Source organism: Octopus bimaculoides, chromosome 20 (assembly GCF_046866305.1).
Source record: "Octopus bimaculoides isolate indiv1 chromosome 20, ASM4686630v1, whole genome shotgun sequence".
Taxonomy (NCBI): Eukaryota; Metazoa; Mollusca; class Cephalopoda; order Octopoda; family Octopodidae; genus Octopus; species Octopus bimaculoides.
Window position 1 is genome coordinate 45,880,336 of NC_142947.1, and position 22,500 is coordinate 45,902,835.

A 22,500-nucleotide genomic window follows, 5' to 3' on the forward strand; every position below is an offset into this window, starting at 1 on the left:
GAATAAATATCTCGAGAAAAGAAACACCTTTTTTCTCGAAGTATCTCGTTCATACCCTCTCTTTTTCCTTGAACTGGCTCATGTCGAAGAGCTCTTTGTGACCCACAATGCTTGCAAAAGATGTCATGTTATTGTTGTTTGTATTGTTTAAACTTTTTTTCATTCAAATGAATATTTTCAATATTATTCTTTTCGTATGTTTTCTATTGTGTAACTGTTTATGCTTGAAGCTTTGTCTGTTTCATATTTCATTGTCTGTTTTTGTTTTGAAGTCTGTTTTCATATTTGAGAATAATTTTCGATAGCTAGTTTGGTGTTGTGTGGATCTGTGGTTTGCGGCTACTACTAACACCATTACCGTGACAGGCAAGCACCGCTTCCTGTTGCTCCAACGGCCATTTTGAACCGTCAATAACTAAAAATGGCTACCGTGCAAAAATATATAACACGGTTAAAAATAGTGTTTTAGCGAACATTTTTCTTACCTGAGTATTCTGGGATAGATATCTAACTATTCCAGAGATATTCAAATAATAAATATTTAAATATTCTTGGTAAAACTAGCCCGTCCCCACTTCTACATTGAACTTTTTAACGATACAGCCTTACCTGTGTCTAAAATTACGAATATGCTTTTCAAGACATTCAAATATTAAATATGGGTTTTCTGAAGCGCCTAAACTATATTTTGAATACTCGGTGGCACGACGAGATATCCTTTGTGATGCACTACTGCACCGTTTGAGAGCCATGGCACAGCGATTTCCATTTTAGTTCTTAATGAACTCGTAATCTTTACAACCGTGAAGATGGTAGTCACAGTAGGGTGTTCAGTCTAAGCCCTCACCATTTCTTACTTCTAGGATACACCATTTCTTACCTCTAGGATAAAGCGAGAAAATATAAGCTTCACAACATTTCAATTCAATTAATCCATTAAGAAAAGTATGAACGTCACAACTCTTCATTTTATCTTCTCATACAATTTAGGAAATTTTTGCACACATTCTACATTGAAAATATGCAAGAACATTTACCTCTAAGCTGTGTGTGTGTGTGAGTGTGAGCGAGAGAGAGAAGAAGAGACAGAGGGGGACAGAGAGAGGAAGAGGAAGAAAAGGGAGAGAGAAAGGGTGAGAGAGATGGAGGGAAAGAGAAGGAGAGAGAGAGCTAACATCTCACACTAACACATCATATATACACTCTCTTACCTTTCGTCAGATATCGTTTGCCTTCCAACGTAACGTCATCGCGATACATACCGTATCACATTCCAGACAAACAAAGGCGTACAGTGTTATCTCTGGTAGTATCATTTCGACAACAAGCTTCGTCTCTTCGTTAAGCTATGACTGTCAAAGCTTGTCATGTCGTTCTTTTCTCGGCGAAAAGGACAGCAACGGATGTCATCATGACCGAAGAGCTTACTGAGCGTATTCCTATCACGCATCGTTTTTACAGAAACCATTCGACACAGAGGAGAGTATTTTGTTGCAGTAGAGAGAATATTGCGCAGGAGGCGTGGTTGTGTTGTAACGAGTTTGCTCCCAAACCACATGTTTCCAGGTTTAGTCCCAATGCGTGGCATCTTGGGCAGATGTCTTCTACTAAAGACTCGGACCGAACAAAGCCTTATGATTGGATCTAGTAGACGGAAATTGAAAGAAACCCGCCATATATATATATATATATATATATATATATATATATATATATGAATGGATGTATATATGTGTGTATGTGTGTGTGTTTGTGTCTGTGTTTGTTCTCTACCACCGCAAACGACACCAATAGAGTATCAAGCTTTAAAAAAATTATTCAAGGCGGTGCCCCAGCATGGCCGCAGTCAAATGACTGAAACGAGTAAAAGAAAGGTACAAGAAAAGAATATATGTTGTACTGTTATTATAGAGAAAATATTCTTTTCTACTCTAGGCACAAGGCCTGAAATTTTTGGGGAGGAAGGGCACGCATTCTCTTCCGCTTCCGATGGTCTGGCGATCCGTTTGCTGCGAACACCCGTTAAAAGGAGGGCTGGGCATGCCGTGGTTGATGATGCGCAGACACGCGCTGAAACTGCGACATCTCCGGCTCTATGTAGACGACGGTGAACAGGTATGGCCGCCGTTTGTGAGGCGCGCTTCCCTGCAGCTCGTCTCCATGACCGAACTGCAGTCGTGGATCAAAAAGAGGCTGAGAAAGGGCGAATGGCACCGCGAGTGTTGCGTTGCTCTCAAGCAACTATGCCGTCCCGGGTCGACCTTGAGCGACTTCAACACGACCAAAGCATTCTTTAGGGGATTAGTGGAGGGGAGGTACGAGGACGATCTCGGGGCGAACCTGGGCGTCGACGAGGAATACCTGACCCGCCTGTTCAGGACGACTTTTGGGCCGGGACCTATGGACAACTTCCAGAGATCCCTGACCTGGAAGTGCCATCGAGAAGCGCTACCCGTTCGGGATAAGGTCTACAGGCATGGCTTGAGAAACATGGGGCTGACCTGCCCGAGATGCAGACAGAGCGACGAAACCGTTCTGCACGCACTTGTACAGTGTCCAACCATTTCCGAGCCTATGTCGAACGACAGCTATCGCGTGTGGGACGAGTCAGTTTATCAACCGAGTCTATAGTGAATATTGTTGCGCCTCCTTCCTGTTTCAAGGAAGGAAGAGCCATTTTCATCGTACCTGTGGCTATGGCGAAAGAATGTGTATGGTGGACGCGTCTGAAAGTTCTAGAGACAAACTCTTTCCTCTCTGGTGAATCTCTCATCAACTTCTTCAAGTATCACTTGAAATGGAAGGTGAGAGTAGAGAGGGAAGTTTTGTTTACTGAATGCTTCAAGAAAAGATGGGTGAATGTAGCAAGGATGGCACGTGTGAATGACGGAGCCACCTTGAGTATCATCCTATGAACCAGAAAAAGAAAGGGAAAAAGAGAGTCACTTACTGTAATGTGTTTTTCTGCATGACACTATTGGCCAAGGTTACCGTGGTCTTTTCCGTAGGCTTTTCTTTCAACGGATAAACCTAATCTGTTTCCCATTTTACACTATGACATTTCTGTGATACATGATCCCTATTGATCGGCTTTTTTTTCCCACGATCTCTTTTGATCGAATTTCTACCCCGCTTTCCTTTTTTTCCTTCTCTTCGCAAAAAGAAAAGCTCTACTTTGTATTTTGTCCCCTCTGTGTTCAGCCCTGGGTGCCCAATAAAGAAACATATCTATCTATCTATCTATCTATCTATCTATCTATCTATCTATCTATCTATCTATCTATCTATCTATCTATGCATGTAAATATACGTACATACATACATACATACATATATATATATATATATATATATATATATATATATATATATATATATATATATATATATATGTATATATATTTATTTATATATATATATATATATATATATATATATATATATATATATATATACATTTGGTCTCTTAACTGATCATGTGCTTATCACGCAGTATATATATATATATATATATATATATATATATACACACACACACACATATATATATATATATATATATATATATATATATATATTTCTATATATATACATATATATATACACATACATACATGCACATACATATATACATATATATATATATATATATATATATATATATATATATATATATATATATATATATATATACATACACACACATGCATATATACATACGCACGCACACCCAAATACACATACACAAACATAAATATATGTACATGTACATGCTTTAAAATATTCGTCGCCATATTTCCTTTCGTTCGAAAGAATATCTTTGTCTATAATCCCAGCCATTGTGGCGTTAACCCTTCCATATTCCTTCGGTTTCTCATCTCTTCTATTTCCATAGATTTCTTTAATCTCGCTTCTAGTAACATTTTCGCCTCAAGAGGATTAACGAAGTCTATATATGCACAGAATTTTCCGTTATTGTAATGGCGACGATACTACTACTACTACTACTACTACTACTTCTACTGACAATAATGACAATAATAATAACGAAATATATGTATGTATATATATATGCGTGTGTGTGTGTGTATGTGTGTTTGTATTTGTATGTGTATATTTATGTAAATGCATATATATATATATATATATATATATATATATATATATATATATATATATATATATATATATATATATATATACATATATATGCATGTATGCATATGTATATGTGTATATATATGTGAAAATCTGAAGAATCTATTAGAGTAGATGAAAGTGCTAATATACGATTTATAAAGACATGTGACATATGTATGTATGTATGTATGTATGTATGTATGTATGTATGTATGTATGTATCTATCTATCTATCTATCTATATATATATATATATTTACACACACACACACACATGCACACACACACACACACACATACAAAGTGAAATAAGTTCCGGGTAAAAAGACTTGCAGAATTCTATGCAAAGCTCATCCCCACTTATAGGCTACCAGATGTCCATCATAGACTCTCATCATAGACCCTCCATCCATGGCCACCAGCATTTAAAAACCAAAGGTGATGTATCCAAGGCTACATTCTCTAAAGCTCGCACCTGAATTTATTTTCAAACATTAGAATATAATATGAGGGAGATTTAGCTCTTATATCTAACAGGCCATTGAGCTATAGTGAGGATCCTTCGTTCTCTAGTGATATCTAGGTCGTTCCCTGAGGTGTGCTCAATTTAGTATTAGGGTCCACTTTGGTGGTTTCGCGAAAGTTTGGTAAGCCTGCTTAATCGATAAAAGATCCATTTACCTCGGGCTAACGTGTCCACCAATCAATATATCCGGTGTTCATCACATGATACACAAAACCTACCGTTCTATAAACAGATTTCTACATGTATGGCTTAGCAGATTTATATAGATATATATATATTTGTAAGTAGTTTTCACACACACACACACGTTCACACATACACACACACATGTATTTATGCACATAGCACATATATCCTATCTCGGTCTCTCTCTCTATATATGTAGAGGGAAAGAGAGACAGGCAGACAGACATGCAGCTACATATACACACAAACCTACACACACATGTATATACTTACAAGTAAATTTGTGCATACATATACGTTTCTATACCAGCTGTATATGCGTATATATGTATATGCATCTATACACATTTACACGTATGTATGTATGCTTATATGTATGTATATATATATATATATATATATATATGTATATATATTATACACATACACTTGAATATATATAAATATCATCTACATAATATATAATGTATATACATATATGTGTAATGTGTATGCAATATGTATGTTTACATACATACATACATACAAACATACATACTTACATACATACAAACATACATACATACATACATGCATACATATAAATTTATACAGATTCTTACAATCATTGCCATTTTTCAATCGATCAAAAAAATCTACTACAGCGAAAGAAATTCCAACTCGATAGTCGTTTAATGTGTAGGAATGGTGTATTTTAGTCAGTGATGCAGTCATTAGTGCTGTTTAAGAGACGGACTGATTGTAAAGGAGCCCAAGAGAATACAGAAAAAAAAAGAAGAACCGAAACATTCTTATTGATTCTTCAGCTTAAACGTACATTTGGAGAACGCGAGAAAAGAAAAAGAGAGAGAGGAAAAAGAGACGAAAAATAAACGAATATTTTTTTTTTTCGTTTCCACCAAAATTGCTTCATACGAGATTTTGATCTAATATCAGCAAATTTTCGTCTCTATTTGCTATGATTATTTATTTTCGATATATTCTTCACTCTGAAGTCTTCAAAAATCAGTTGGTGGAAGTTTCGTTGTTAGAAAAAAAAAAAAGAAAAAAAAAAAGCGAGTTTTGATTAGAAAAAAAGAAAAAAAATGAGGTGCAAATATATTTTCAATTAAAATCGAAGGCGTGACAATGGGGGTAAGAAGCTTGTTTCCCAATCACATGGTTTTGGGTTCAATTCCGCCGTGTGTTGCTTTGGGAAAGTGACTTCTACTATCGTCTCGGTTCGACCAAAGACTTGTGATTGGATTTGGTAGACGGAAACTGAAAGAAGCCCGTCATACGCGTATACGTATGTGTGTATGTTTGTCCTGCTCAACGCTTGGTAACCAGTGTTGGTGTGTTTACGTCCCCGTAACTTAACGGTTCGGCAACAGAGACCGATAGAGTAAGTACCAGGCTTAAATAAAAAAGTACTGGGTCAATTCATTCGACTAAAAATTCTTCAAGGCGGTGCCCCAGCATGGCCGCAATCCAATCACCGAATCCAGTAAAAGGTAAATACTCCGAAATTAATGTTAAGTATTACTTACATGCCAAAGATATTTTCAGTGAAAAATCTCGTCTGCTATAAATATAGATCTGTTCAAATCATGGTTTGGGCCACGTAAAAAATGCAAACCGGCAATTTATGTTGACCGACAATTAAAGTTTTTTTCTCTCTTGGGAAATGCAGAATGCGAAACTAATGAAGCTAGCTCTGTAATTTCAGCAAAATATTTTGTATCATAATATATTTAAATTATTGTTCGGGCATCTCTCTCTCTCTCACTCTCTTTCTCATACACACACTCACACATGCACAAAATATAATGTCAAACAATTACACTAACCAACAATTACTTTTCTTTTTTCTTTAATTCTCTTGTGAAATCTGGAATACGAAAGCAATGTAGCCAACTCTGCAATGTATGACGATAAAGCACGGAGGATTGAAATCGAGTTTAGTTTATTTTTCCGACCATATGGTTCCGAGTTCAGTCCCATTGCGTAGCACCTTGGGCAAGTGTCTTCTACTAAAGCCTCGGGCCAACCAAAGCCTTGTGAGTGGATTTGGTAGACGGAAACTCAAAGAAGCCCGTCGTATGTATATATATATATATATATATATATATATATATATATATATATATATATATATATAAATATATAGTTTTAGGGAAAAGAACCAAGGTTCCCTAAAAGTATATATTTATATATATTTTATACTGTGAAAATTTAATTTTAATTTTTAATAAATTGATTTTGAGTTTTTACCTGTAACTTTGGATTTTATCCCTAATATATATATATATATATATATATATATATATATATATATATATGTATGTATATGTTTGTGTGTCTGTGTTTGTCCCCCTCACCATCGCTTGACAACCGATGTTGGTGTGCTTACGTCCCCGTAACTTTGCGGTTCGAAAGCGAACCGATAGAATAAGTACTAGGCTTACAAAGAATAAGTTCTAGGGACAATTTGTTCAACTAAATGTGGTGCTCCAGCATGGCCGTTGCCAAGACTGAAACAAATAACAGAATAAGATATATATATATATATATATATATATATATATATATATATATAGACGTTTTTCAGAGAATATTCTTGATGTTTTAAATTGTTTCTAACCAATGTTTATGAAGAAACATCAAAACAATGGTAAACTGGGATTATTAACACAAACCGAAGTCAGTAGATTTGGTGACGGAAGTTGTTTTATTGTCAAAATATATTTCAAGTCGATTGCGTAGGTTTGGAAGAATTCTAAGAATAATTCAATGTTTGCCATTGATATTTGATGCTGTTGATTCATAACCACTATAATATGTAGTATGGTTCCAAAGTAAACGCATTCCATTTCATTTCCTCTAAAAAATTCTTATTTTCTTTGAAACTACTAATATTCTTTGAACGCATACATCATCTTCAAAAATTATAACATTCTTTGAAAGAAGTATCGGAGTTCTTACATTCCTTGAAAAATCCTATGCTCTTTGAAAATTCTGTTATTCGAAAATTCTAATGTTCTTTGAAAATCCTTATGTTCTTTGATAATTCCAATGTTTTTTCCTATAAGAATTCAAATGATAATTCTTATATTTCATAAAATTTACCAAAATTCCAAATTTAACAGAATCAATATATATATATATATATATATATATATAAAACCTTATTTGGTTCTTTGTAATCTCCCAAAATATTCTAAAATCTTCAGATTTGTCTCAGTCGTGTTTCGCATAATACAATCATCAAATAAAAATTCCCGAGTTCAAATCTCAATCGGAGTTTAGTTATTGTTTCATCTCAAGTCAAAGTATTTATTTATTCCACGTAAAGAATATGTGTCGGGCTTAACTTCTAAGTTTCCTAAATAGCTTTTAAGTGTAATTTAAATATAATAATTCTAGTTAAGCCACATAATATACAACACACACACACACACACACACACACAAACATACACAGATAAATATATATGTATGTATATGTATATATATGTATATATATATATATATATATATATATATATATATATATATGTGTGTGTGTGTGTGTGTGTGTGTGCGTGTGTGTGTGTGTGTGTGTGTGTGTGTGTGTGTGCGTGTGTGTGTGTATGTATATTTGTCAGTCTGCGTATGTTTATGTTTGGTAACTACCTATTACTAATTTCGCCTTGCCAACAATAAAGCCACCACCACCACCACCACCACCACCACCACCACCACCACCACCACCGCCACCACCGCCGACGCCGCCACCGCCATACACCACCACCACCACCACCACCATACACCACCACCACCACCACCACCACCACCACCACCACCACCACCACCACCGCCGCCACCACCGCTACCCCCGCCGCCGCCATACACCACCACCACCACCACCACCACCACCACCACCACCACCACCACCACCACCACAGTTAATTAACACCTGTCCATGTCTCAGAACGACATCCCGTCCAACCTTCTCACGTCAATGATTTAATCATTGATACTTATTCGTGCGTCATTAGAGTCGTCGTAATCGATATCCTCATCAACATTATCATCATCATACTCACATTCTCGACGTTATCGTCATCTTCCTCGTAGTCGTCGTCCTCCTCCTCCTCCTCTTCCCGTCCTTTTCTTCTTCCTGTGTTCTTTTCTTCTTTGGGTGGAAACAATTCTGCTCAATAAACACTCTCGTATCTTCCGTCTCTCTCTCATTAATCAAACACCCAACGAACTCTGTGAAAATAGGCGTGATTTACCGGTAAGCTACCAGGTGTATACCATTTCTGTGGGCGCATATGTGTGTGTGTGTTGGGGAGGGGTGGTTCGTCTTTAGCGCCGAAAATCGCTGACACCAAAACAAACCAAATAATCAATAAATTATGCAAAATCATCAGCATCCAAGTAACTGCGCCAAGATGTCTCATTCTGTCATCAAATACCTATTCTGTTACTGGATGTTCCATTTTCTACTCTTGTTAAAAACTATGAACATTGATTCAAGCAATCAATATTAAAATGCATTGAATCGTAATGACCGATAAATATTTCTCGAATTTTCTGTTAAAACACTTACATTTCTGTGTATCATTAATAACTTCCTGCTTGTGTTTTTTCTTTATCAATATTTATACACGAGGACTTTTCTTTATCTCAAAATATATTTGCAGACGATCTCTCTTCAATTTTTAATTTCAAATCAATGATTTTTCATATTTTATCTGACTTTATCTTTCTGTCATCTTCTTCATGTGATAACACATATCAAGTGTTACGTTTGTATACAATGTTCGTATCGTAACAATTTCAGGATATCTTTTTATATACAAATTCTGTGTGTTTTTCTGACCGATAACCGGTATTTTTAATTCCTATGGCCATTGTTATCGCTGCCATTTTGCTGCTGCAGCTTCTGTTGTTGTCATTGTTGCTCTCCTGGGTATTATTGTTACTGTCGTGGCTGTGGTTCTTGTAGTTATTATTTGTGTTGCTAGACCTGCTATGGTCGATGGTACAGTCCACAGCAGTTGTTGTTATTGTTGCTTCGTTGTTGTTGTTGTTGGTGCAGTAGTAGTTGTAGTATTATTGTCATTGCTGCTTTAACTGTTAGTCTCAATGCTGCCGTTGTATATTTGTATATATGCATGTGTGTATATTTGTATGCATGTTTGCATGTTTGTATTCATGTTTGTATGTATGCACGTATATTTACGTATATGCGTCTGTATGTATGTACGTATGTACGTATGTATGCATGTATGCATATGTATATTTGCATATTTCTATGTATGCTTCTGTATGTATATTTGTACGCATGTACGCATGTACATATTCCTGTTTGTAAGCGTTCACGTATATGTATGTATATGCAACTGTATGTATATATATATATGTACATTTATATTTATGCATGTATTCAAAAATTAGTAAAAGTAATAGAGACACAGAAGAAACTAATTCAGGAAGCTAAAATGTCATTTGGAAAAAAAAGAAAAGCGAAATAAAGTCAAAAGAAGCATTAATATCGAAATCAGAGAGAAAAAAAATGATTAAACTGGTATGGATGACCTACAGTTTTATATGGAACAGAAACATAAGCATAAAAAAAGTATTATGAAAATAGATGACAAAAAAATCTCTGAGATGTGGACATGTAGAGAATATCATAGAAGTATAATATAAGACCAATGAAGAAGAAGGAAGAACGGTAAAAAGTAAGAATATTTTATTTGAAAGAGTCAAAGAGAGAAAATTAAAATATTTTGGACATTTAAATAGGAAGAAAAAAATGGTTTACAGGGATTGTTAATGGAATGGGGTGGGGAGGAACTAAAGGAAGAGAAATGGGGAAACTAGGAATTATGTTATTGGGTTTATATCAAAAATTGGGGAGATTTTAAAATACAGTGAATGTGTAAGGACAGTACAAAGAAGAACAAGATGGCGACCTATGGCTTTCAGGCAGCTAAAAGCAGACGATACCTATCTATCTATCTATCTATCTATCTATCTATCTATCTATCTATCTATCTATCTATCTATCTATCTATCTATCTATCTATCACTATTCTGTGTGTTTATGTGTGTATGTGTATAATATGTATCTATACAGTCTTTTTCCTTTCTGTATAATTGCTCAGTTGAACTAAAGAGATATATTTTTTCCGCCTATTTTTCAGGAAAAAAAATTCTATGAAACGAACAATAATGGTAATAACAGTACTTTGACATGGATGGAACTATATTTAGAAGAATATACAAGAGACCTCATTGAACACAACTTACATTTATTAATATCGGAGACCTAATTACATATTACACCGCGTCAACGGAACAGAATCTCGTATATATATATATATATATATATATATATATATATATATATATATATATATATATATATATATATATATATATATATATATATATATATATATATATATATATATAAACATATGTATATAATAACTTCTGAACTATATATATAATAATAGAAGGACAAATAAGAAGGGTGATCTAACTTCTTATGGCGGAGGAATATTTTTATGAGAGTTATTCAACTTAGAAAACGCCCTTTTTACAAAGAAATGCGCAGGCAAACAAATAGCTTTTATATAAATACTGTCAATGTGTTTCAAATGGATTTCCAAGAGAAGAAGAAAAATGGCTGACGTAAGTAGACTTCAACTAGAATTTTTTGCTAGAATAAAAATAAAAAAGATGTATTTGAGTGTTTCAACGGCGAAAGAAAACTTACGGCTATTTCGGTATAGTTGCCGAGGTTTGCTTGGTTTTTACATAAAGGAAAACGACAACAACGAAACAAATCTTCTTCTTCTTCTTCTTCTTCTCTTTCTTCTTCTTCTTCTCTTTCTTCTTCTTCTTCTCTTTCTTCTTCTTCTTCTCTTTCTTCTTCTTCTTCTCTTTCTTCTTCTTCTTCTTCTTCTCTTTCTTCTTCTTCTTCTTCTTCTTCTTCTTCTTCTTCTCTTTCTTCTTCTTCTTCTTCTTCTTCTTCTTCTTCTTCTTCTTCTTCTTCTTCTTCTTCTTCTTCTTGTCGGACAAAATGCTTAGCGGCATTTCCTCCGTCTTTACGTTCTGTGTTCGAATGCTGCCCAGGTCGATTTTGCCTTTCATCCTTTCGGGATCGATAAGCTCTGGCGAAGGAGGGAGTAGGGGTCAATATAATCGAATTAACCCCGACCCGAACTTACTGTCCTTGAGCCAAAACATAAAACTATTATTATTATTATTATTATTATTATTATTCAGGTCACTGCCTGGAATCGAATTCGGAATCTTGGGGTAAGTAGCCCGCGCTCTTAACCACCACGCCATATATACACGGGCATATAGCGTAGTGGTTAAGAGCACGAGCTACTTACCCCAAGATTCCGAGTTCGATTCCAGGCAGTGACCTGAATAATAATAATAATAATAATAATAATAATAATAATAATAATAGTAATAATATCGAAAAATACCTTAAGAATGAGAACCCAGGTTCGAAATTTCCCCAAGACACCTGATGAAGCCTGGAGGGTATATCAACCGAAACGTTGTGTTAACAACAAACAAGATGAGGATAAATATCTGTCAAATGTAATTAATATAAATAATGTAAAAAAAAGCTATATGTTAGATAAAAAAGTTTTAAGTCCCATGTAGATACGGGAAAAAACAGCAACAACAGACAACGTGAAATGATCGCGATTGGAAAGATTTAAATCATACAACTGCTGAATCAGGATTCGCTTCTGTAGTTAAAGAGCAACAACAAAGACGACTGCAATATTACCACCACCACCACCACCACCACCACCACCACCACCAACAACAACAACAACGTCAACAACAGCAATAACAATAACTGGTGAGCCAAATATTTGCTGTATAAATATTTTCAACAAATACAACAGAAAAATATATAATTTCAAGTAAATTTAAGTAAACAACAAAAATAACAACAAGAGTAACCAAAACTTTAAGAAAAATCAACAAAGACAATAATAATAATAATAATGATAATAACAATAATAATAATAATAATAATAATAATAATAATAATAATAATAATGATAAGAATAAAGAAAAGACAAAATGAGATAAGTGGGGAAAGAAGAAATGGAAGAAAGAGCTAAGTGAATCAAAATGAATCGATATATAGAAATCAATCGACTGAATAAATAATAAATACCGCCCAAAAAAAAAAGAAAAAAGAAAAACAAAACAAAAAACAAAACTACATAACAGACGATAAAACAACGAGCAAATAATAATAATAATAATAATAATAATAATAATAATAATAATAATAATAATAATAATAATAATGATGATGATGATAAAAAACGGCAGAAACAACAGCAATAATAATAATAATAACAATACAAATATATATATATATATATATATATATATATATATATATATATATATATATATACATACATATGTATAAATCTATCTATATTTGCATATATATATATATATATTTATATATATACTCATATATATATATATATGTATATATATATAAATAGATATATGCGTTTATATATATAAGTATATATATATATATATGTATGTATATATTTATTTATATTTGTATGTATGCATTTATGTTTGTATGTATACACAGACACACTGACACACACACACAGACATACACACAGACGCACACACAGACGCGCACACACACACATACACACACACACACACACACACACACACACACACACACACACACACACACACACACACACACACACTCATACATCTGCTTAGCCTAGATGTCCACACAAACATGTAAGCAGACATTTTGCATAAACATGAACGAAAATATACATGTATATAATACACACCCACCCAAAATATATGTGAACATGCATATGCATGTATATGGATATGTGTATGTGTGTGTGTATGTGTGTGTGTGTGTGTATGTGTGTGTGTTTCTCCGTGTACGTGAATGTGAGTCGGTGAATATGTGTCCAGACACACAACAGCGAACTAAACGGAAGCGACTGGTTTGCAATTGTAATCAGCTTTAAAGATAAACGGAAGAAGGCGTTTCATTGTTGGCTTAACTGTCCATTATTGTACATCTATACATGCGTGGATGCAGATGATGGACTTCTGCATTGGTTTATGCTGTCTGCATATAACATGGCGGTGCAGTTGTGACGGCGAGGAGATCAAATGTAGTGAATGTCTTCAAGATAAAAGTGGGGCAGGTGAAAAAGTTTGCACGAACTGTATGTGTGCTTTTGCCAAGCACAATCTGAGCAGTTGATTGGCTTCGTGTTTCATCTATCTATCTATCTATCTATCTATCTATCTATCTATCTATCTATCTATCTATCTATCTATCTGTTTGACCCTGTTTGTCTGTTTGTCTGTTTGTCCGTCGGTATGTCTGTCTCTCTTTCTAACGATCCATCTATCTATTAATTTAACTACCTATCTGCCTGCCTGTCTGCCTGTCTCTCTCCCTCTGTCTGTCAGTCTGTCAGTGTGTCTGTTTCCTTTTCTATTTATCTATGTATCTATGTATCTATTTACCTATCGACCTAATTAGTTTTCTTCTATCTATCTATCTATCTATCTATCTATCTATCTTGATCGAAATTCTACTCCCTACCTCTTTTTCTTTCCTTTCCTGTGTGTTCACCCCTGCGTGACTAATAAAGAAACATATCTATCTGTCCGTCTGTCTGTCTGTCGGTCGGTCTGCCTGTTTGTATGTATGTCTGTATGTCTGTCTGTCTGTCTATGTATGTATGTATCTGTCACAAATTCCACAGGCTCGTCTCCTCTGACAAACACGAAAGTCAATGACCACGAGTATGTAATGTTCACGACCGTATCGAGATTATATTTATCCGTAATTCAGGGAATGTATGCATATAATGAAAACGCAGACGGTCTGAACAAGGCATTGTCACAGCTAAGTGACTGGAACAATAAGAGAATAGAAAAATATCTATTGCAGAAATGATTAAGACACGGTATGAAGCGATAAGAAGTAAGGGTGAGAGAGAGAGAGAGAGAGAGAGAGAGAGAGAGAGAGAGAGAGAGAGAGAGAGAGAGAGAGGGAGGAAAGAGGAAGAAGAGAGGGAGGAAATGGAGAGATAGGAAAATTGACAGACACACAGATAAATGGATAGATAGATTGATTAATATATTGATAGGTGGATAGATAGATAAACAGACAGACAGCTAGACGGATTGATAAATTGATAAATAAATAGAGTGACAGACACACAGACAGATAGATGGACAGTTAGATTGATAGATAAATAGAAAATGGATAGAGAGACAGACTGATAGACAGAGAGAAAAATAGATAGATAGATTGATAGATATAGAGACTGATCGATAAATGAATATATGAATAGATGGATGGATGAATGGATGGATGGATGGATAAATAGATCGATCGATCGATCGATAGATATAGAGACGGAGGAAGTGACAGAATGAACGATAGAGTGAGATGTGCTTGAAAGATCAGGAGAAGGAAGAAAGCGATAAAAATGAGATGAAGGAAAATAGAGAAAGAGGCTGAGAGAAAGAGAGAGAGAGAGAGAGAGAGAAGGAAGGAGAAAGAAAGAGGTGTAGTGAGTGAGATAGGAAAAGACAAACGGAGAGTTATTGTTAGATATATTCAAAATTTTGGGGAGGGGAGCAGTCGATTAGATCGACTCCAGTACGCAACTGATGCTTAATTTATCAACCCTGAAAGGATGAAAGGCAGGTCAACCTCGGTGGAATTTGAACTCAGAACGTAGACTGACCGCCTGGCCTGCTAACGTTTAGTGGATAGACTGTTAACAAAGCATATTTGTTCGGTGGATTTAGAACTTTGTGTCGCGGCGGACGGATGCGTCACAGTTTTAAAATATTGAAAAAAAAAAAATTTACGATATCAGAAATCTATATTAATTCTTGTGTCTTGTAAAGCCACTTTCTTCATAATTTGTTTCTGCACAAGAATGATTAATTCAACAGAATAAACGTTAGTTTTTTTTTTTTACAAACTTCTCTAATTTTTTTTTTATTTATTTAAAATATTAAATAAAGCGAATTAATTTTCTAAGTGAGGTGCTATATTTTTATATTGGATGTCCAGTGCGTCACGGAGTCTCTACAAGATTAGGAGGGAATGGTTTAAAGAAATGAAAAACAAAAACTCAAGAGATTGAGGCGCCAAAAATAAGAAAGAAAAAGAAAAAGTATTGCGTGGTGGTTTTGGAAAATTAAAAAAAGAAAAAATGGTAAAGAAGGAATTAGAAAACAGACGTGTCTTTGATCATGTATGTTTACAAAATTAGAGTTGTGTATCTCGAGTGTAAACAACAGTATCATTACCATCTTCATCATTATCATCAGCAACAACAACAACAACAACAACAATGAAAGTGGCAGCAGCAACAGTAGCATCAATGACTGGAGATACATGTATACTACTACTACTACTACTACTACTACTACTACTACTACTACTACTACTGCTGCTGCTGCTGCTGCTGCTGCTGCTACTACTACTACTACTACTACTACCACCACCACCACCACCACATTACATTATATATATATATATAAAATTTTGATTTTTAGTTCACGGATCCCCAGTACTACCATTGCGGACCACCAGGGGTCCGCGGATCCCAGGTTGGGACCCACTGCACTAGGGTTAAAAACAAAACATGTGTAGTAAATAAGAGAAATGATATGGAAGGCCATGCCTAGAAGAGCAATTTGGGATTTATGAAAGGGAAAGTTTTCTATTACTCAGATCATATGACTCACTGGCTAAGTGTGCAAACAAGCGCGAATGTTTAGGACAGGCTTATGAAAATGATTTGGACGGACTAAAGATTAATTCGACGTCGGTCCTGATTGAATAGACTTTCAACCATAAACACTCTTGCTGTGACCAATCCGTGTTCATTCTTGGCATAGCTTAAATGGGACTACATTAACTAATGCATCCGTTCCCTTTTTTAAGCAGGAAGGGTGCAATTTGAGGGAAAGCTGGCTGCTATTTTAGCAAATCGAGATTCGCACACTAAGTTTGATCCAAAGAGATATAAATCGGAACAGGCGTGAGCGTGATTTGAAACCAGAATATAATGTATTGAAGCGGCTGTGTCACCGACTACACAATATTTCTCTCCGTTTGCACATTGAAAGCTAGTTTCTTAAAAGATAGGAAAACTTGGAATTGAAAAGTAGGAATCATTTGAGAAAGACGTGGCTTTTATGTACCATTCCTTGTTTCGGCGGCTTTCATGTCTGTATTGAATACAATTCCATTGTAAGCGTTTGTTCCATTGTTACTAAAATATACAAAGAACTCTTCGGAGGATCTGGTGGTTAGTCTGTCGACATTCAGTACCTTTTGTTCTACATCAGTCACCAGAACACCTTCAGAACTTTGTAGAAGACAGAATGACAATAGAACAAAGGTTTGTAATTTTGTAAATTCTTCATAACAGCATGGTATAATTAAAAAAAATTAATATGTTAAAAATATTGTTGTTATTCTTAACAGTGACGATATGTTAAATGAAATCCAGCAAGACCTTCTCATTAGAGCGTTCACCGACATTAATTAGCTCCATATATTTTTAATACGAAAGTTCACCAGTGATTGAAAATTCAGCTCGACATCAATAGCATTCGTTAATTTTTTTTATCTTAAAAGAAGAAATAAATGTCACTTTTAAGTTTTATTTGAAAACTTTTCATTGATTTTTTTCTCCTTTCTTTCAAGAAGACATTTATTATTTTATATTTTGAAATCTGTCGTGTCCTTTATGTTTATTCGATATTTTTCCGCTGTCTCTTTTTAACATGGATATTTATTCAGATTCATTAGTTTCAAGCAAAATAACTTTAATCTTTACATTAACTCTTTAAAAACAGATTTTATTTGTGATTCGCAGAGCGAAGGTCACGCCGCTTTAATTAACCGCAATTACCAATCGGTTTATCCTTTTGACTTCCAAAAGACAAGTGCATATCACCAAGTGTTTAATAATATTGACAAGATTCCTGAAATCAGATAAATTCGTGTGTCTTGAAAAAAAGAGAGACGAATTGTGAAGTTCCAGGCAAAATTGTTGTCCAAATTTATCTTTAAAATATTATTAAACGCTTTTTCTTTTCGACCATGCAGAATAATATTAGTTTCTGTAGATTTTACAGTTCTTTCTCTCCCTCCTTTTTCTTTCTCCCTTTCTTTTTTTCTTTCTTTTCGTATTCATTTATTTATCCATTCATTCTTTCTGTCTTTCTTTTTTCCTGTCTTTCCTTTTCTGTCTTACTTTTCTTTCTTTCTGTTTTTTTTGGTTAGTTTGTTTGTTTCTTTTTTTCCATTCCGTTACCATTTTTAATATTGTTGATTGGTTAACCTTAATGCCATTGTTGCTAATCTTTTCTTCATCGTTCTTCACTTGACATTTCAATAAAGTCTTCGTGACATATTGGAAACGGAATCAACTCGTCCAAAGATTGGTGCAAGAATGGAACGATGGTGTTGAAAAAATATCTGCCGCCACCCTAGAGCGGTGTGGACGACCGGGACAATACAGACGCGGAAGGGCTGCGCTCTTGACATTATCAAGGGTTCCGGAAGCTTCTGGGGTGGGGGACGGAAGGAAGGAAATAAAGGAAGCTATGCTTAAAGAGGAGATCTTGTTGGAATGTTCGCAGTGGAGCGTATTTCCGCTTAAAGCGTTGAATTGGCGGATTCGTTACAACATCAGATAGAATGTCGGGGTCGATGAAATAAGTACCAGTTATGCACTGGGGCCGATGTAATCGACTTCCTCTCTTACCCGAAATTGCAGGCCTTGTACCAAAATTTGAAACCGTATTATTATTATTGGCGGAGATTGGGAGATTGTAATAATGTTAGTTGCAGCAGCAGCAGTAGTAATAGTAGTAACACTTGTGGTGGTAGTAGTAGTAGGTGTCGGTGGAGGATTTTTCCATCGCCAGCACCAACCCGGTTGTTGCAACGATGATGTTGAAGTTACTCAAGGACGAGTTGATTCCGTTTCCAATATGTCACGAAGACTTTATTGAAATGTCAAGTGAAGAACGATGAAGAAAAGATTAGCAACAATGGCATTAAGGTTAACCAATCAACAATATTAAAAATGGTAACGGAATGGAAGGATGAAAGAAAGAACTGTACACTCTGCAGAATCTAATATTGGTCTGACTCATCGACAAAAACAGTTAATAATGATTGTGATGATGATGATGATGATGGTGGTCATGGTGATGATGTTGATGATGATGATGATGATGATATGACGATGGTGGTGATGACGGTAGCATATGTTATGCACCCCACCACCAATAATGATACTAGTTGCTTACACACACAAGGAGCGACGGCCGATTCTCATTGGTAGATATCTGTAATTTCTGGGAAATATTGCACCCTGGGAGCATTGCTGGCAAAACAATACTTTGAAAAAAAAAACCGGAAATAACTACGACAAATATAATTTAATCTTCTACATCACAAAGAAATAGCTGCACTAAATAATTATACAAGAACATAAAAATCGAAACATTACTGTTAAGACACTCCTTTTAATTATCGTTTAATTATCTCAGAATTAATATTGCAGTCTCTTCCATTTACGAAATTCACTTTCAAGTTAAAATTCCGAGAGACAAAGGGAAAATAGCCTCACCCTGCATAAAAGAAATGAACGAAAAGAAAAGTCTGAAGTCAGTTTGAGATATTTCCGTCGCACAATCAATTTCTTTGTTGAACTGCTTCGGGGACATGGAAGTACTTCCGGTATGGCGTTCTAAAACCAGAAGATGTGTGAAGTGATTTCCGTTTGTGTTATATGAGTTCTCCCGGGGCAGCATGACATAGCACTACCAGTGTATCCGTACGCTTGTATGTATGTATGTATGTATGTATGTATGTATGTATGTATGTACCAAAATCTAAGCTTTACTGAGATTACCTGTGAATTAATGTGTATGCATATGTGAATGTGTATGCATATGTGAATGTGTATGTTTCTGTTTATTTTTTAAAACATTGTTTGAAGAGCGTTGCTGGTTTGTTTACTTCCTCGTAACTTAAGGATTCGGTGGAAAAGAGACCGAAAGAATAAGTATAAGTGCTTAATAAATCATTAGAATCGTTTAGATTAACTAAATCTCTGCCCCTAAGTAGATCACCGTTGTCCCTTATTTGTATTCTACATCCTTATTTTAATGTTCTGCTGCGGCCAGCGCGCTTTGCACATTTGGATGGTTTCCACCATCTTGGCAAGTTAGTCATTCAGACAAACTCACTCTTCACGAGAGATTAGTCAGCCCTTTCTATTCACTCTTATCTCTTCTCTTTATTACATTTATCTTCCTTTGATATTTAACCCTACCACGTATTTCCCTAGCTTCATACATTCTTTGGGGTCGCTTCATTCTTCTTTGAGCGACTGACCATTATATTGCTATTATAGCTTCGATCCCCTCTTTCATCCATGCCTCTTCCGTCCTTTCTTCTTCCTCCTTTTTTCAGATTCTCGTTCTTTTATATATACATATCTCCATCCATTAACTTCCTTCCTCACATATAACACCATTTTGATCTTACTCTATTTTATTACCTACCCTGTTATCTTCACCTACCCCCTCATCGTGATATTTATATATTACATAACCTTAACCGCTGAAACTTTATTTTCTTCCGATGATGGGGTGAGTGTTAATAAAAATCTTTTCATACACAATCGCTAACGCTTACTACTTCTCGTATGTGTACACACAATACACAATACTCTATTCACTGACTATCAAACCACAGAAACAGCTGTAAAGAATTCTTTTGTATTCTCCACTCTCTCATTTATAACATCCGAATATGAACTGAGTGGACATCTACTTCTTTTACAAGGATCATCGGACAAACCAGTGGCTGTATGACCCCTGGATTCCATGGAATATTTTGCTGTTAAAATTCATTTTCAATAAATTGGATATACTTCTAAAATGCGCAAAATATTTCCTAATAATATCTAATAATAAAAATATAATAATAGGGTTTCTTTAACATCAAATGGCTATCAGGGTCCGTCCGAGCAAAATAGGAATCAAAGGGTGTCCATAAGTGAAAAATGGTTGAAAACCCCTGGGACAAATGAATGGGCGTTACAAGGAGGAGGTAAAAGAAGACAACCCCTGAACATTGTGAAAAAAAAAACAACAACAAAAGAAAAAAGAAAAAAACAAAACAAAGCTTATTTATTAATGGCCATATTTGAAGAAGCAGAGGTCTGGAAAAAGATTCCCATGGAAGGAAGAGTAGAGGGCAGTAGGTCAAGAGGCAGGCAAAGAACACAATGGCTGGACAGTACTATGAGCTGGCTGGACAAGGTCAGCAAGGCAGATGGAGAACCCATGCTTAATTGGGAAAACGTTCGTTGTAGAGTCATCGAAGCGCTGCAGGCGTACGATACAAGACAATGATGACAGACGTCTACCTATCTGTCTATGAAGAACCACTATGAAGAACTACTTGGATCCTTTTATGTGTGATATTAAAATATGAAATTGTTAGAATATCTGTCTGTCTATTAAGAACTGTTATGAGCCCTCGCTCTCCCGACTTTCCTGTTTTTCTGCTTAATTATATTTCTACTGAATTCTGAATCTTGTATATGCATTTGTGCTATTAACAACTACTCCTGGTTTTATATGTATACTATCATTATTAGCTCCAACGATGTTTTGTTTAGAATTAACGCTTGTTTGCCCGGATGTTGCGTCTCTTTGTTCGGCATTGCGTTTTAGGCCAGTCCGAGCACTAATTGTCAGTATCCATAATACGCCATTGTAACGTATTCTTTGTGACACACACACACACACACACAGAGGCACAGACAAACACACAGACACACACACACACACACACACACACACACACACACACACACACACACACACAGAGGCAAAGACACACACATACATACGCACACAGAGGCACAGACAAACACACAGACACACAGACGCACACACAGACGCACACACAGACGCACACACAGACGCACACACAGACGCACACTGACACGCACACACACACAGAGGCAAAGACACATACACAGAGGCAGACACACAGACACAGACACACAGACGCACACATATACACAGACAGACACACGCACATAGAGACACACACGCAGGCATACATACATACATATACGTACACACACATATATATATATATATACACACACATACATATATCCATATATATATGTATATATATATATATATATGTATATGTATATGTATATATATATATATATATATATATATATATATATATATATATATATATATATATATATATATATATATAAATATATATATACATACACTCACATATATCTATATATATATGTACATATACATACATGCTATTCATATTTTTATAAAGTGTGTACGCATAAACCTGTTTATATATACATGTATACCAATAGCTGCTGCACGTTCAATACACAAACCAAATAGTTGTTTGTTTGAACGAAAATATCTGCAAACAACAGCGGTAAAATGTCTGCTGATTTGGCGATAGAAAAACCAGTTTGAGCTCTTAAGATCTGA

The 22,500-nt window shown here is 35.2% G+C and overlaps 1 protein-coding gene and 1 long non-coding RNA gene across 2 annotated transcripts in view; both read left to right on the forward strand.

Annotated features, from left to right (window-relative positions):
- Positions 1–11,229, forward strand: part of LOC149131723 (uncharacterized) — a 23,077-nt gene extending 11,848 nt beyond the window's left edge. The window contains exon 2 of the long non-coding RNA XR_016237690.1: positions 11,031–11,229. This is a non-coding gene — a long non-coding RNA (uncharacterized LOC149131723). The remainder of the gene's footprint in view (positions 1–11,030) is intronic.
- Positions 11,230–11,284: 55 nt separating this feature from the next.
- Positions 11,285–22,500, forward strand: part of LOC106870239 (organic cation transporter protein) — an 80,911-nt gene continuing 69,695 nt past the window's right edge. The window contains exon 1 of the mRNA XM_089338528.1: positions 11,285–11,523. The gene's annotated coding sequence lies outside the window, so the exon portion shown is untranslated. The remainder of the gene's footprint in view (positions 11,524–22,500) is intronic.